This window comes from Tiliqua scincoides, chromosome 1, assembly GCF_035046505.1.
Source record: "Tiliqua scincoides isolate rTilSci1 chromosome 1, rTilSci1.hap2, whole genome shotgun sequence".
NCBI classification, from domain to species: domain Eukaryota; kingdom Metazoa; phylum Chordata; class Lepidosauria; order Squamata; family Scincidae; genus Tiliqua; species Tiliqua scincoides.
This window is the reverse complement of record NC_089821.1, coordinates 12,228,517-12,244,974: the sequence shown is the minus strand read 5'-3', so window position 1 is coordinate 12,244,974 and position 16,458 is coordinate 12,228,517.

The window sequence follows — 16,458 nt, the reverse complement described above, 5'->3', positions numbered from 1 at the left end:
CTACAGGTAGAACACAGCTGCGATACAAGGACATCTGCAAGAGGGATCTGAAGGCCTTAGGAGTGGACCTCAACAAGTGGGAAAACCTGGCCTCTGAGTGGCCCTCTTGAAGGCAGGCTGTGCAGCATGGCCTTTCCCAGTTTGAAGAGACACTTGGCCAACAGTCTGAGGCTAAGAGGCAAAGAAGGAAGGCCCATAGCCAGGGAGACAGACCAGGGACAGACTGCACTTGCTCCCAGTGTGGAAGGGATTGTCACTCCCGGATTGGCCTTTTCAGCCACACTAGACGCTGTGCCAGAACCACCTTTCAGAGCGCGATACCATAGTCTTTCGAGACGGAAGGTTGCCAACATGGTATTATATATCATTGGAAAGGTAATTTAATGCAGAATGCAATTAAATAAACTGCATTGGAATATCTTTATTCTATCAAAAGTTATGGCCAATTAACCAGAAAATGAAAACACAACTGTCTTGTAGAACAAAAAGTAGATTTGCTTAACTCAAAACCGACCTATGAGACTGATTGTTCTGAGTGCCAGTGAGATGTTATTGTGATGGAATTAATAACTTTTTATTTATTTACTTAATTAAATTTGATTTTACATGCAGGGGCTCTACAAAATCTTATTTGACTCCGGGTAGCAGATAGATGCCTTAGCTATGCCACGGACTGAGGGAAGGCAGCAGAGCAAGTGGGTGGTGAGCTGCTGGGGGCGAGGAGGTGGTTTCCTCCCAATTTTCACTTTTTTAAAAGGCCGGGCATGATGTCACTCCCAGCAACATTTTGAGCTTGGCACCGGGCTACATGATCATTAGCTACGCCACTGCTGGAGCAGGTAAGACAGTGGCAGAGAAGGAGAGGAGATGAAATAGAGTAGAGAGGGCAAGGAACAGGGCAGGGAGGCTGCAGGAGGGGGTGGATTCGGTGGCAATGGTGTGTACCAGAATGGCATGTCCCTTTTTGGCAGCCTCTCGGTTCCCTTTCTCTCCTCGGACTAGCAGAGGTCTGAGGAGACCCATTGAGGAGCAGGAGGCTTACAGAGGGGTAACTTTCCCCTCCAAAGCGCCCTGATCTGCCCCACCCCCTCGCTGCATACAGTGCAACCCTCTTTGGCACAGCAAGGTGGGGGAAGACTAGGCTGTGAGTTATACAACTTCTCACTGCTAATGAGCTTGCTTGAACCATGATGGAATATTTCACTATACAAAACATTCCCTCCACACAGAGAGAGAAGGGTTCCAGCTTAGCCTTCTTCCTCTTATGCTAGTTGCCCCATGTGCAAGGAGACAAGGTTTTCATCTGATATCTCCAGATTGTTAAGATCACTAAGATCTGGAGAGTGGCATATGTACCACATCTCCCTCTGGTTTTCACCTTGGAATTGTGGCCAAGAGTAGATTGTGATACATGCCATCCTGTTTAGTCCACAGAAGACAATTCTCCACCTTAGAGGGTCAGAGGGACTTTTCTCTTGGCAACACCCTGCAAGAATGCTAGTTTGTGGTGATCAATGCTTTTCAGAAGAATATCATAGGTTTTGAATCCCAAGGCAAATTCAGATGTCCTGTTGCATTCAACCCTGAACTTGAACATGATCTAAGGGTGTTTAGCTCTGACATCTACAGTGGCAAAGGGCCCAAGGAAAGACAGGAGATGGTATTTCTAAATTCCCTTTACGGTAAGACAGTCTTTGTTAGAGGCAGCTTGACTTTTGCTAGACTTCTTGGCGGCTTCATAAACGCAGACCCTGGATTTAGCAGTCATCAGACATCACACGTCATTTACACAGTCTAACTTTGTGCGTTAACCAAAGCCGCCTGATATAAAATGCATTAAGACAAAACTTCTTTCCCACCCTGACCTTTCAAGCTTTGTAAACAAAAAGGACAAATTTGCCCTTGCCTTTTTAAATTTCAACAAACAGCTTGTGGTTTCCATTTTCACCAAATTCCATCATCTGCTTGAAAATCATAGAAAAGGCTTGCAGAGATTAGATCAGCTTGCTCCAGATCAGCCAGACTGTTGATGCGTAATTTGGACTACGTTGTAGAGAAGCATTTCAAGAAATTCCAGGAGGGATAAAGAGTAAATTCTAAGAAGTCTTTCTGCTTCTGCATGGCAGTCCTCATTCTTCTGTAGCCAAAATCCCATTAGCGTCATTTTGAAAGACTGGATTGCTCACACACTGGCTCTAATGCAGGATGAATAGCTGGTGAAAGATGCTTGGCAGTGGGGGGTATCCACTTATAATTACTTCCCTGGCATGTGTATAACCCCATGTCTGCCTATTATCCACCTTCCAGTTGCTTAATTCCATGTATCATACCATCTCAACTGTTTATCCTTTGCGTTATCTCCTGAATCCTTTCCGTTTTCACAGGGATAAAACAAAGATCAGCAGAATTCATTTGAAAGAAGTAGCTTTCAATTAAATTGTTGGGAAAACGTCTCCCTCTGTAAGTCTGTTAGGGTGATAAAAACAAATTGCCTTGAAATGTTTTTGTCTAAACTGGACTTTTCAAAGGAGAAGCTGAAGAAGTGTATGTACAGAATGTTATAAACATTATGATTATAGACTTAGATTGTTGGGTAGGGACATAGCTAGAGGGGGTGCAAAGCACTACATTTTGCAGGGAGTCTAACTGCAGCGTGCAAGGGGCCCCTCCTCCACCCCTTTGGAGCCATTTCAGGTGGTGGGAGAAAAAACATATGCCACTAACATTGGGTTATTCCAAAATTCTGCTATAAGAATTGGGTTCCATTGGGTTCCAAAATTTCGCTATAAGAAGCAGCACATTGGTGGCAGTTATTCTCTAACAGTAATCAATTCTCTCTCTCTCTCTCTCTCTCTCTCTCTCTCTCTCTCTCTCTCTCTCTCTCTCTTTCTTTCTTTCTTTCTTTCTTTCTTTCTAGACCTAGTTCTTATTAAAGTATGAACCTGTGCCTGACAGCCTAATCCTGGATAGGATTGGGTGCAGCAAGTGGCTGTCACACCCACAATGGATGGCAGCACTTCCTGGGTATCAGTGGATCTCTCTGCTTACAGGAGCACAGTGGCATAGCTAAGGGGGTGCAGGGGGTAGCAGTTGCACCGGGCATCAAGCTTTAGGGGGGCAACAAGGTGAGCTTGACACTAGTGACCAAAATTGTGAAAATCTTGGTATGTATGAATAATACCATCATATTATATATCATTGGAAAGGTAATTTAATGCAGAATGCAGTGAAATAAACTGCAGTCCAAGATTAGCTGGCTTTCTTAGGGAGACAAATGGCAATTTGTTGCATCTCACCTATGGCTTTTCCCTGTAGTTTCAAGAGACAGATGAAGAAAGGAGCAAGATTGCGTCTTCCTCTGCAAGGGTCTTTAAAAGAAGCAGGAAATGCAGAGCATGTTGGGAAGGATCTGAGTGTGCTCCATGTTTCCTGTTTTGATTAAGAGGAAGGAGCCATGGAAGAAGAAGCCAGGTAAGGGGTGCGCAGGTAGGGGCAGCACTGGTAAAAGTCACATTATAAAAAATGCAAACAATCCAGGTCAGTGGAATAGCTAGAGGGGCTACAAAGTACTAAGTTTTGCAGGCACCTGAACACGCGGTGCCTGCAAAACTTAGTGCTTTGCACCCCCTCTAGCAATGCCACTGATCTGGATAATACTCATGAATATAAAACTTTACTGATTCACAAATGCAAAAACAAGGCAGACCAATGCACACCTTGGAAAATCTTGGTTGGCAACCTTCAGTCTCGAAAGACTATGGTATAAGCCTACAGCACCCGGTATTCCCAGGCGGTCTCCCATCCAAGTACTAACCAGGCCTGACCCTGCTTATCCCCGCTGAAATGAAAAGTTTACAACTTTAATATTCATGGGCTTTCACCCCTGCCTTACAATTTCAGTTTAACCCGAAGCAACAACTTGAATTTGTGAACTAACTGAGCAACCTGACTCAAAATCCAACTGTTCATCAGCTGTGTGATGCTTCGCAGTGACGAACCACTTAATGGCAGGGCAGTGAAAATATGAATGGAACATTCACAGCAGGCATTTGTCCTAGACTTAATAGAGGCTTAGGCTTGTTTTAAGATATGAAACTGCACAAAATGTACCCAAAAATTCTTAATTAGTCATGCAGGGTTTTTATTTTTGAACTTTTAGTCTCAAGAAATGAGTAAGCAAACATGTTTATACAGATAGTATTATTAATCAAAATTCTTCTAAATGTTCCCCTAAATATCTCCATGGGAAACTTGTGAAGATTGCTTTTCACAAGCCACTGTGATCCACTTAATGTTTGTTGCATTTATTGAAGCTTGAAGACTTATCAAAACAGAGAACAGCTTCCCATGTTGCAGCTGAGTCCAGAGTGCAGAAAGCTTCTCTGCACTTACTGGAGAGTAAGGGGGTATGCCTGCTGTAAACCAGCATTAGATTTCACTGGCAGCCCCATTCATAAGAACATAAGAACAGCCCCACTGGATCAGGCCAAAGGCCCATCTAGTCCAGCTTCCCGTATCTCACAGCGGCCCACCAAATGCCCCAGGGAGCACACCAGATAACAAGAGACCTCATCCTGGTGCCCTCCCTTGCATCTGGCATTCTAACACAGCCCATTTCTAAAATCAGGAGGTTGCGCATACACATCATGGCTTGTACCCCATAATGGATTTTTCCTCCAGAAACTCGTCCAATCCCCTTTTAAAGGCGTCTAGGCTAGACGCCAGCACCACATCCTGTGGCAAGGAGTTCCACAGACCGACCACATGCTGAGTAAAGAAATATTTTCTTTTGTCTGTCCTAACCTGCCCAACACTCAATTTTAGTGGATGTCCCCTGGTTCTGGTATTATGTGAGAGTGTAAAGAGCATCTCCCTATCCACTCTGTCCATCCCCTGCATAATTTTGTATGTCTCAATCATGTCCCCCCTCAGGCGTCTCTTTTCTAGGCTGAAGAGGCCCAAACGCTGTAGCCTTTCCTCATAAGAAAGGTGCCCCAGCCCCGAAATCATCTTAGTCGCTCTGTTTTGCACTTTTTCCATTTCCACTATGTCTTTTTTGAGATGCGGCGACCAGAACTGGACACAATACTCCAGGTGTGGCCTTACCATAGATTTGTACAACGGCATTATAATACTAGCCGTTTTGTTCTCAATACCCTTCCTAATGATCCCAAGCATAGAATTGACCTTCTTCACTGCCGCCGCACATTGGGTCAACACTTTCATCGACCTGTCCACCACCACCCCAAGATCTCTCTCCTGATCTGTCACAGACAGCTCAGAACCCATCAGCCTATATCTAAAGTTTTGATTTTTTGCCCCAATGTGCATGACTTTACACTTACTGACATTGAAGCGCATCTGCCATTTTGCTGCCCATTCTGCCAGTCTGGAGAGATCCTTCTGGAGCTCCTCACAATCACTTCTGGTCTTCACCACTCGGAAAAGTTTGGTGTCGTCTGCAAACTTAGCCACTTCACTGCTCAACCCTGTCTCCAGGTCATTTATGTATTGGCAACCTTCAGTCTCGAAAGACTATGGTATCGCGCTCTGAAAGGTGGTTCTGGCACAGCATCTAGTGTGGCTGAAAAGGCCAATCCGGGAGTGACAATCCCTTCCACACCGGGAGCAAGTGCAGTCTGTCCCTGGTCTGTCTCCCTGGCTATGGGCCTTCCTTCTTTGCCTCTTAGCCTCAGACTGTTGGCAAAGTGTCTCTTCAAACTGGGAAAGGCCATGCTGCACAGCCTGCCTCCAAGCGGGCCGCTCAGAGGCCAGGGTTTCCCACTTGTTGAAGTCCATCCCTAAGGCCTTCAGATCCCTCTTGCAGATGTCCTTGTATCGCAGCTGTGGTCTACCTGTAGGGCGCTTTCCTTGCACGAGTTCTCCATAGAGGAGATCCTTTGGGATCCGGCCATCATCCATTCTCACGACATGACCAAGCCAACGCAGGCGTCTCTGTTTCAGCAGTGAATACATGCTAGGGATTCCAGCACGTTCCAGGACTGTGTTGTTTGGAACTTTGTCCTGCCAGGTGATGCCGAGGATGCGTCGGAGGCAGCGCATGTGGAAAGCGCTCAGTTTCCTCTCCTGTTGTGAGCGAAGAGTCCATGACTTGCTGCAGTACAGAAGCGTACTCAGGATGCAAGCTCTGTAGACCTGGATCTTGGTATGTTCCGTCAGCTTCTTGTTGGACCAGACTCTCTTTGTGAGTCTGGAAAACGTGGTAGCTGCTTTACCGATGCGCTTGTTTAGCTTGGTATCAAGAGAATGAGTGTCGGAGATCGTTGAGCCAAGGTACACAAAGTCATGGACAACCTCCAGTTCATGCTCAGAGATTGTAATGCAGGGAGGTGAGTCCACATCCTGAACCATGACCTGTGTTTTCTTCAGGCTGATTGTCAGTCCAAAATCTTGGCAGGCCTTGCTAAAACGATCCATGAGCTGCTGGAGATCTTTGGCAGAGTGGGTAGTGACAGCTGCATCGTCGGCAAAGAGGAAGTCACGCAGACATTTCAGCTGGACTTTGGATTTTGCTCTCAGTCTGGAGAGGTTGAAGAGCTTTCCATCTGATCTGGTCCGGAGATAGATGCCTTCTGTTGCAGTTCCAAAGGCCTGCTTCAGCAGGACAGCGAAGAAAATCCCAAACAAGGTTGGTGCAAGAACACAGCCCTGCTTCACTCCGCTTCGGATGTCAAAAGGGTCTGATGTGGAGCCATCGAAGACAACAGTGCCCTTCATGTCCTCGTGGAAAGATCTGATGATGCTGAGGAGCCTGGGTGGACATCCAATCTTGGGGAGAATCTTGAAGAGGCCGTCTCTGCTGACCAGGTCGAAAGCCTTTGTGAGATCAATGAAGGCTATAAAGAGTGGCTGTCGTTGTTCCCTGCATTTCTCCTGCAGTTGTCTAAGGGAGAATACCATATCAGTGGTGGACCTGTTGGCTCGGAATCCACACTGCGATTCTGGATAGACGCTCTCTGCAAGTACCTGGAGCCTCTTTAGTACAACTCGGGCAAACAACTTTCCTACAACGCTAAGGAGAGAGATGCCGCGATAGTTGTTGCAGTCACCCCTGTCACCTTTGTTCTTGTACAGCGTGATGATGTTTGCATCCCTCATGTCTTGAGGTACTCCACCTTCTCTCCAGCAGAGACAGAGGATTTCATGCAGCTCAGTGACGATGATCTCTTTGCAGCATTTTAGGACTTCAGCAGGGATGCTGTCTTTTCCAGGTGCCTTGCCAAAGGCAAGGGAGTCCAGGGCCACGTGAAGTTCTTCTAGGGTTGGTTCACTGTCAAGCTCTTCCAGCACAGGCAGGCACTCAATGTTGTTCATTTATGAAGAGGTCATTTATGAAGAGGTTGAAAAGCACCGGTCCCAGGACAGATCCTTGGGGCACACCGCTTTTCACCTCTCTCCATTGTGAAAATTGCCCATTGACACCCACTCTCTGCTTCCTGGCCTCCAACCAGTTCTCAATCCACGAGAGGACCTGTCCTCTAATTCCTAATTCAATGGAACACACACTGTATCCTACAGTGGGGGCAGTTTTTTAGAGCTTCCCTGATAGGTCTATAGAGACTTGCACCATCTCTTTGGACCCAGGGAGTGTACCTGGGGAGGTGGATCGAGGCCAGGAAGGAGGATAAGATATCAGTGGAGCTGCCCCCTTCCTACCCTCAAAATACCCCCTGTTCTGATGGTGCAGCAGCCTGTTAGGATTGGCTGTGTTCCAAAATAAGGAAAAATAGGGGGAATTTTTTTTTTTGGGGGGGGGGGGGAGAATAGGGCATTCACTACAGATCTATTTTTTTCCCTTTTCAGAGATCTTTCATAAAATTAAATCACATGACTGTGGAGTAGTTGCCTACTTCAGCAACAAATTATTTAAACTGACTGAGAAACAGATCCTAGAAATCATGCAGAGGAATAGCTAGCATGATTGATTCCCCATTTTCATTTGAATTCTGGATTAACAAGGGGGATCAATCCAGAAGTTTCTCCTTCCTGAATATATCAACTTCTGTATTAAATGCTGTATTTCAGCACATCAAACATTCTGGCTGTTTCCAGAGAGAACTCCTCGACCTGGTTTGGAAGATGCCTTACCTAACTAGAGGTATGTATCTATGGACCATAGTTAATTATTTGAATATACAAATTACCTACACTAGTTCATATTGCTGAAAACCATCTCAGGGTGTTCTGGTGACAGTGTGCTTTACAGTACTGCTTTAAATGGGGCAGGAAGGGATGTATCAAAGCTGGAAAGAGGGTCATATCAGTGGGTATCCTATCCCTCTTACCAGCCTCAATCCTGGGTCCACTCATACTTGTGTCAGTGGGGCAGCAAAGGCTAACCCCAGGGCAAGGCAACAAATTGCTCCTTACCCTGAGCAGCCCTTCGCAGCTCAAAACTCCCCTGTGGAATGAAACACATACCACATCAGCTGCATCAATGTCAGGGGAATTGTGTTGGATTGGGCTGACTGTAACACAACTTCAGTAACACAACTACAAAGCTCCTTTATTTGAATAGTTTTGATATTCAGAAATTTTGATCAGTTCCACTGCTACCTGTGTAGGAGTGTATTGACAAAAAGGTATTTGTGTATCATATGGACTGCAATCCTATGCATGTCTACTCAGAAATAAGTCCCATTGCATTCAGTGGGGCTTACTCCCAGGGCACTGTGTCTAGGATTGCAGCCACAGTTAATCTATACTTCAAACAGAAATAATTTTAGTCTTTGATTCCTTTCACTGACTATTTTGAACAATGTATTCAATTATCCTAAAATAAACTAGATCTCAGCCCAATGACAATAACAGCACTGGGAAACAATTTAGCTATACAGAATGTATAAATAAAAAGCAAGCATAATCCTCTGACTCAGAGTGAATTTCCATGGGAATGCTTCGGTTCATTTCAAGAACTCTAAAATTGATAGATTTGATTTATCTGTGCAGAAATAATCACAACTTGTTTGACATCACAGCAGAAGGTCAACAAACACTGAATCCATACTAGTGGAACCACTTGAAGATCTGTTGTGAAAAATGACTTACAAAGCTATATTTGTAAATCTTGTTAGGCTATTTGCAAGGACAGCAGGCAAAGGAAGCTCAGTGTTTCATGATTAAGCTATCTGAGCTTGAAGACTAGCTTATTGCTGGATTTACCAGAGGGACCAGGGCAGTGGCATAGCTAGAGGGGGTGCAAAGCACTAAGTTTTGCAGGTGCCTGAATGTGCCATGAAAGTGGTCCTCTCCCCCCCCCCAGCCATTCAGAACTAGGCATACACTTCTGTTTTGCTCACAGCACCCTGAAGGACTGCCTTCTTCCATGTAATCTGACCTGCCCTTTTGGTAATCAAAGAGAGCTCTCTTGTGGGTGCATTCCCCTCTCAGAGGTGTGGAGGATTACAGCTAGATAAAGGGCTTTCTTGCTGGTGACAACTAGTCTATCCTTTTCAAGGATTTGCAAATTATCAGCTCTCTGATGGTATTCCAGCAGGGGTTCAGTTGACTTTTAGACACTTTTCTTTGCGACCTAAATGGCCAAGTTGTCTCAACGATAGGATGCTTCTAAGATTATGACTTTGTCTTGCAGCCTTGAATAGGATGGAATGACAAAGTGTGATCACTGTGAAACTTTACTTGAACCAGAGAAGAGGGAGTGGGTTGGAGCTGGGCCACCGAAAAAGTTTGCCTTTTGCCAGCAGCTTTTGGATCTGAAGCTCCTTCAGCATCCAACCTGGATAAGAAAAACCCAAGTGTGACCTGGGTCACAGGACCTCGTAACATTCATGCATGTATGCTCCAAAACAGTCTTCTTCTTGCAAAGGACTACGTTAGGCGGGTGAGAAAAAACAATAAACTAGCAATGCAAATTGTTTAAGGATTTTACATTATTTTCTTCATGGAGTGGAAAAGAGTGTACAGGCTCATTTTATCATTAATCATCTGAGGCTCAAAACCGAAGTATACAACAATTGAGGAAAATAATTGCAAACAAACTCTGCAGGATCACACATACAGGTGGAGCCTATTTATCCGTGTTAGTTCCGTTCCGTGACTCGGCGCGATTAACAAAAAAACACATTGTGCTGAGTTCCATAGAGTCAGAGTCCATAGAACAAATAGGCTGCAGCCTGACACTTCTGGATGGAAGGAAACTAAGGCAGCTGTTATCAATCACCTCCCGCTGCCGCCACCCGCCGCCTCCTCCTCCTTCCCCTTTCATAGGGCGGATGCTGAGCTTGCTTGGGAAGCCTTGTCCTCTGTGTCCCAAGCGGCCTCCCAACAGCACTGCAGGTTCTCCTCCTCCTCGCTGCTGCTGCTGCTGCTGCTGCTGCTGCTCCTCCTCCTCCTCCTCCTCCTCCTCCTGCAGCCCTCCCTGGCCACCACCATCATGGAAGCTCCTCTGCCCCAGAGCATTCTGGGACTTGTAGTCCAGCTCTCTGCTCACCCTCACCTGTTTCTCCAAGGCTTGCTTGGGAAGGCTTGCTGGAGCAGAAGAGTCTGCATGGGGGGGGGGGGAATTCAGCAAACACTCCCTGGTTTTTTTAAAGCAATCTTCTCCCGCCTCCCCCTCCCTACTCAGCCCTCCCCGTTGCTAGCTGTCCTGCTTCTTTCACAGGTGGGATGATGAGCTTTTAAGAGTCCAGCCCTATGTTTTTCTACTCAGAAGTAAGCCCCATTCTAGTCAATGGGGCTTACTCCCAGGAAAGTGTGGAGAGAATTGTAGGCTAAATCTCATGCTTTGCTTGCTAGAAAGGCTTGCTTGTGTCAGTGATTGCCTGCACCATGGGGGGAATTCAGCAAACACTCCCTAGGTTTTTTAAAGCAATCCTCTGTTCTCTTTTAAAGTAATCCCCTGCCCCTGTGTGTGTGTGTGTGTGTGTGTGTGTGTGTGGTCCCCCCTTCCCCTCTTCAGCCTCGGCTGGCTCAGGGGTTCCAGAAATGTTACTGTTCCTTTCAAGGGGAACCTCTTCCATGGCTCCAGGGCTATTTCCCTGCCTGGGTGAGGCAGAGCCTTTTTGCAGTGTTTTGGGCTGCCTGGAAACAGAGCAAGATGCCAGTGCAGGACAAAGGAGGCAAAGGTGTGTGTGACTTTCAGTTTCCCCACCCCATTCCCCTTGAGACAAATCCACAGATAAAAAATCTGTGAATAAATAGGCTGCACCTGTATTTTGTTTTTCTTTGAGGTTAGTGGAAGTGCCTTGACTTTTTGGGGAAGGTACCATAAGCATTTATTCAGTGTTCTGTCAGGAAAAGGAGAGTTTGTATGGGGATTGATAGAGTGGATAGATAAATGCTCTTTTCCCTTTCACATAACACCAGAACTAGGGGACATCTACTGAAATTGAGTGTTGGGAGAGTTAGGACAGACAAAAGAAAATATTTCTTTACTCAGTGTGTAGTTACTCTGTGGAACACCTTGTCACAGGATGTGGTGATGGCATCTGGCCTGGATGTCTTCAAAAGAGGATTGGACAAATTTCTGGAGGAAAAGTGCATCATGGATTACAAGCCATGATGTGTATGTGCAACCTCCTGATTTTAGAAATGGGCTATGTCAGAATGCCAATGCAAGGGAGGGCACCAGGATGCAGGTCTCTTGTTGTCTTGTGTGCTCCCTGAGGCATTTGGTGGGTCACTGTGAGATACAGGAAGCTGGATTAGATGGGCCTATGGCCTGATCCAATGGGGCTGCTCTTATGTATAGCCTAGTTCTTTTCTGCCCACTAATAAGAGTGGTCACAGTCCATGACTGTGTAAAAGTTCCCTTTTTCAGTTAGGTTTGTGTAGGAAGAATTTCAGTGGATTTCAGACTGGGATATGGTTAATGGAGGGAGAGACTTTAATCCAGCACAATATGAATCACAACAAAAATAACTCATAAATTTGGAGGCAGAAACATCTAAGAAATGCTGCAAGGTCACCCGCAAGCACAAAATGCTCTAGAATTTATTGCATCTTTGCAGACTATGAAAAAAGTGACATTGGGTGAAAAGGCACAATTGTTGATTGTTAGCTATTTAGTAGTTGGTGCTAATAATTTGAAAATGCTGAGAGCCAAGCTGGTGTAGTGGTTTGGGAGGTGGACTTAGACCTGGAAGATCCAGGTTCAGCTCCCCCTCAGCCTTGAAGCTTCGTGGGTGACCTTGGGCCTGTCACTTTCTCTCAGCCTCACCTACCTAACAGGGTTGTTGTGAGAATAAAAGAAGGGGAGCAGCTGTGTACACTGCCCTCAGCTCTTTGGAGGAAGGAGGTATCAAAAATGCGAAAAATAAATAAATAATGCCAAATGGAAATAGCTGGTCATGTGGCAGAGCTACATAGGGCACAATCCTAACCCCTTATGTCTGAGGTATTCAATCTGTGCGTCCTGTTTCCCTAGTGAAGCGTGGCTAGCCTCCAAGGGCATCACCAGGGGGAGAGGTGGCCAGCAAGCTGCTCTGCTCATGTCAGGTGCACTGGCCGCCTCCTGACTTGCTGCTTTTCCAAGGCTGAGAACCAGGTGGGTGGGGCAGTGCAAAACATGGTGGGGGGAGGTGGGAGAGAAGGCTGGCTGGGCAGGCAGAAGTGCTGCATCTCATCATGGAGCTCTCTCCATGTGCAACCTCGCCCCAAGGACTACATTTCCCAGTGTGCCCCTCGCCCTGGGCATCCTGGGATTGGTCAAGGCTGGAGGGGAGAAGAGTGTTCAGGTGCTGCATCTCATCAGCACAGGGGCGCTCCTGGCAGGCTTCAAACTGGGAGGGAAGAGTAAGTACAGGCAGTGCAGCGCTTTCCTCTGCTCCTAGTGGGGGTGTGTGTGTCCAAATACCCCAGCTTGCATCCCTCCGTCTTGCCTGGGGGAACAGGGGTGGCATCTGCATGCTGGGTGTATGTGTGTGAGCAGCTCCTGTCTACTTTGGGGTGAGTTGTAATCTTGCTGTATATGGCTGCAATCCTTTCCACACTTTCCTGGGAGTAAGCCCATTGACTCAAATGGGGCTTACTTCTGAGTAGACTTACATAGGCTTGGGGTCTCTGTCAGCTTAACCCAGGATCTTCACCTTTCTCTTTCTCCCCTCTTCAAAAAAGAAAAAAAGCCACTCTTGATGGCTTTATCTCAAAAAATTGATTAAAAATAAAAATCCCCATTCCTTTTTAGCCATTCCCCTTTTTCCTCCTGCCTCCTTTTGAGGGGTGGGTACTCTGTTGGCTACTATTGTAAGACAAAAGGTACAATCCTAGCTAGGTCTACTCAGAAGTAAGTCCTATTGTGTTCACTGGGACTTACTCCCAGGAAAGTGGGGTTAGGATTCCAGCCAAACAGTCTCTAGGTCTCCGTTTGCATATTAGCAGATACACACAAAACAAAGTCTTCCCCTCCTCCAGTAAATTCATCACTTCCCCCTCCCTTTCCAAAACCCTCCAGGTGTGCTGCTAATAAACTCAGGGCACAATCTTAACCAGGTCTACTCAGAAGTAAGTCCTATTTTGTTCAATGGGGCTTACTCTCAGGTAAGTGTGGTTAGGATTGCAGCCTCAGAGTGCTGGCAGCCTTGTTTCTAGTGTATAATTATAACACCTTCATCCCCATTTTGGGGGTAACTGAGGTGAGGTGTTGTAATGGGGAGCCGTGGCCAATGGCTACAAGGATCAGGGGAGGCGCGAGCCGGAAAAGTTCGAGAACCACTGCCTTATGTCAATGCTTTCCAGCACTGACATAAGGGCAATGCAGCTCTGAGGTAAGGGAACAAACTTTCCCTTACTTTGAGGAGGCCTCCATGAGTGACACCCAACTGCAGGATGCAGCACATGCCCCATTGGCACTGTGATGCCAGTGCTGGAAAGCACTGACATAAGGGGTTAGGATTGTGCCCATAGTCTCATAAAGCTTACAGACACCAAAAGGCCACTGGATTGACCACCTACTCCATTTTCACAAATGGGGGTCCATTCATCATTAGCACTTACAGATGGACCAGTACATTGCAGACCACGATGCACATTGCAAGAGCAGATAGTGACAGATGGATCAAGCCCAAGGGCCCAAAAAGATGCTGTAGGAAAATTCAAACAAACAAGAACTTCAGATTCACAAGGGAATGTGCTCTGCCCTGTTTCTGTTAAGTGATCCCTACTTAGTGGTATACATTTTAGTTGAGTATTTTGTGGTTTAAAATGCATAGCCTATGGAATGATTTGACTTCATTTGCCGTGTTGTGCCCCAGAATGTCTTGTGGCTTCCAGGTAGCTCTGGCACCTGACCTACAGCTAGGTAGCTACAGGCCATGATCCGCTATTTGAGAACCACTGATCCAGAACATTTACATTCAATCACTTACGGATGCTTTGGCCTGAAGGGGATGCTGCTCAACTTTGGTTGGTTTCCCACCAGGGGTTAGTTTAAAAGTTGTTCTGCAACCTTTTTAATGTTAAGCAATTCATCCTTTTTCTCGTCTGAGAAATTATGTTTAATTACTGGAGAAGCACTTTAATCAGAACATTAAATCCTTAACTAGCCTTCTCATTGTTCAGCAGAACAATATTATTGCTCTGTTGTCATGCAGAGAGCCCCCTGCGTGCCTCTCCTTCCAGATGCATTTTCATTTATCAACAAAATTACTATCTAGTTTGAGAATGAATTTGGCAAAATACAGGATTATGCAGAAGAGTGTGATTACTGGCAGCAGTGGCTTTGTCAGAGGGGGGGTGCGGATCACACCGGGTGACACGCAGAGGTGGGGTAACACCACTAATGACCAAAATTGCAAAAATCGCAGTTTGTAGGAATAATGCTATCATATTGTATACCATTTGATGTGTAATTTACAGAAGAATGCAATGAAAAAAGGTATCAAATATCTCCAATTTTTACAATGAAAAAAGGTGTTAAATATCTCCATTCTATCAAAAGTTATGGTCAAAAAACCAGAAAACAAAAATGCTACTATCTTATGTAACAAGAAAGTATGTTTCCTTAATTCAAAATGGATCAATGAGACTGACTGTTCGAAGAGTCAATGAGATGTTGTTATGACACAGTGTCTTGCCACAGCTCCTCAGCTTAAGGTTGATTAGTTTCCCTTGTGAAACTCACCAGCGCAGCAAGCAAAAGTCAGAGTCCAGTTCCAGTCCACAGATTCCAAGTAAGCCAGTCCAATCAATGAGAGTTGCCAAATCAGAGTCCAGAGCCAATAAGCCAAGTTACAGCGGAGGTCAGATTCCAAAGTCAATAAGCCCAGTCATTCTCATCCCTCCAACCTGCACTCCTTCTACAACCCACAAACCCTTCCTGCCTCAGGTGCTCCTTATATCCCTGAGGGCCCTATGGCCTTCAAGTGGCTGCAGATATGCAGCACACTCTGCTGGATGCCCAGGCCTTACCCTTAAAGGGGCCACTGCTGACACCACATCTACCTCCTTGCCAGGTCTTCTGCAATTCCAATACACACAGCATGGAATCAATAAACTGTTAGTAAGGTGACACCCTGGGGGGTGGTGGTGACACCACTAGAGACCAAAATTGCTAAAATAATGGTTTGTAGGAATAATACCACCATGTTAAATATCAATTCATGTGTAGTTTCATGCAGAATGCAATGAAACAAACCGTGTTGAAATATCTGTGTTCTATCAAAAGGTAGAGCCAAAAAATCAACAGGAGCGGGGCGATGGTACAGCACTACAGCCACTACCTGGGTCATTGCCCTGCCCAATGTATGGGAAGAGGTCCATCATGGGGGTGACGCTCTGGCCTCCCACACAGGGTGACACAAACCATGTCAACCAGATTTTCCATCTTCAGCATCCACATCACCATTCAGCAGGGGTAATCTGCATACTGAAACAGATCAGTGGGTCGCTTTTTGGAATTCTCACAAGTAAATGGTCAGCCACAACAAATACATTTGAAGGTGAGCTTACATCATCCCCCACCCAGGGGTTTGGGTCATTTTTTTCCCTTGAAAGACAGTCAGGCACATTCAGTTCCAGATGAAAGTTTTTCTGCAGTTACAATTTATGCTTGCTTATATTCTCCCAAACATTTAAGACCCAAACCTCAAGCCTATCTTGTTTATAGTTATCAGCGTGCTGTCCGGTTTGAATGTGAATGGCATTTTGTTAGCAGTGACTCAGTGTTTAAGATAAGAAGCACATATTCAAATAATCCACAATATGGCCAAAAATCATGAAAATGAAATGTGCTTAAAATACTTGCAGCCAAATACCTAATGAGTAACTAGTATTGCAGCACATGATCCTTCTTTGGCAGAAAACATATCCCTGGGATTGCTTTAAGCAATGCCTAATGTGGCCAGAGCAACCACAGCTCAATGCTGGCAGTCTTGTCTTTGCCTCAAAACATGGGAGGAATGCCAAAGAGTATTTTTTTGAAACTTCAGGATTCATCACCCTTGTGCTACATGTATGCGTAAGCAAAATGTGTTGAAACCC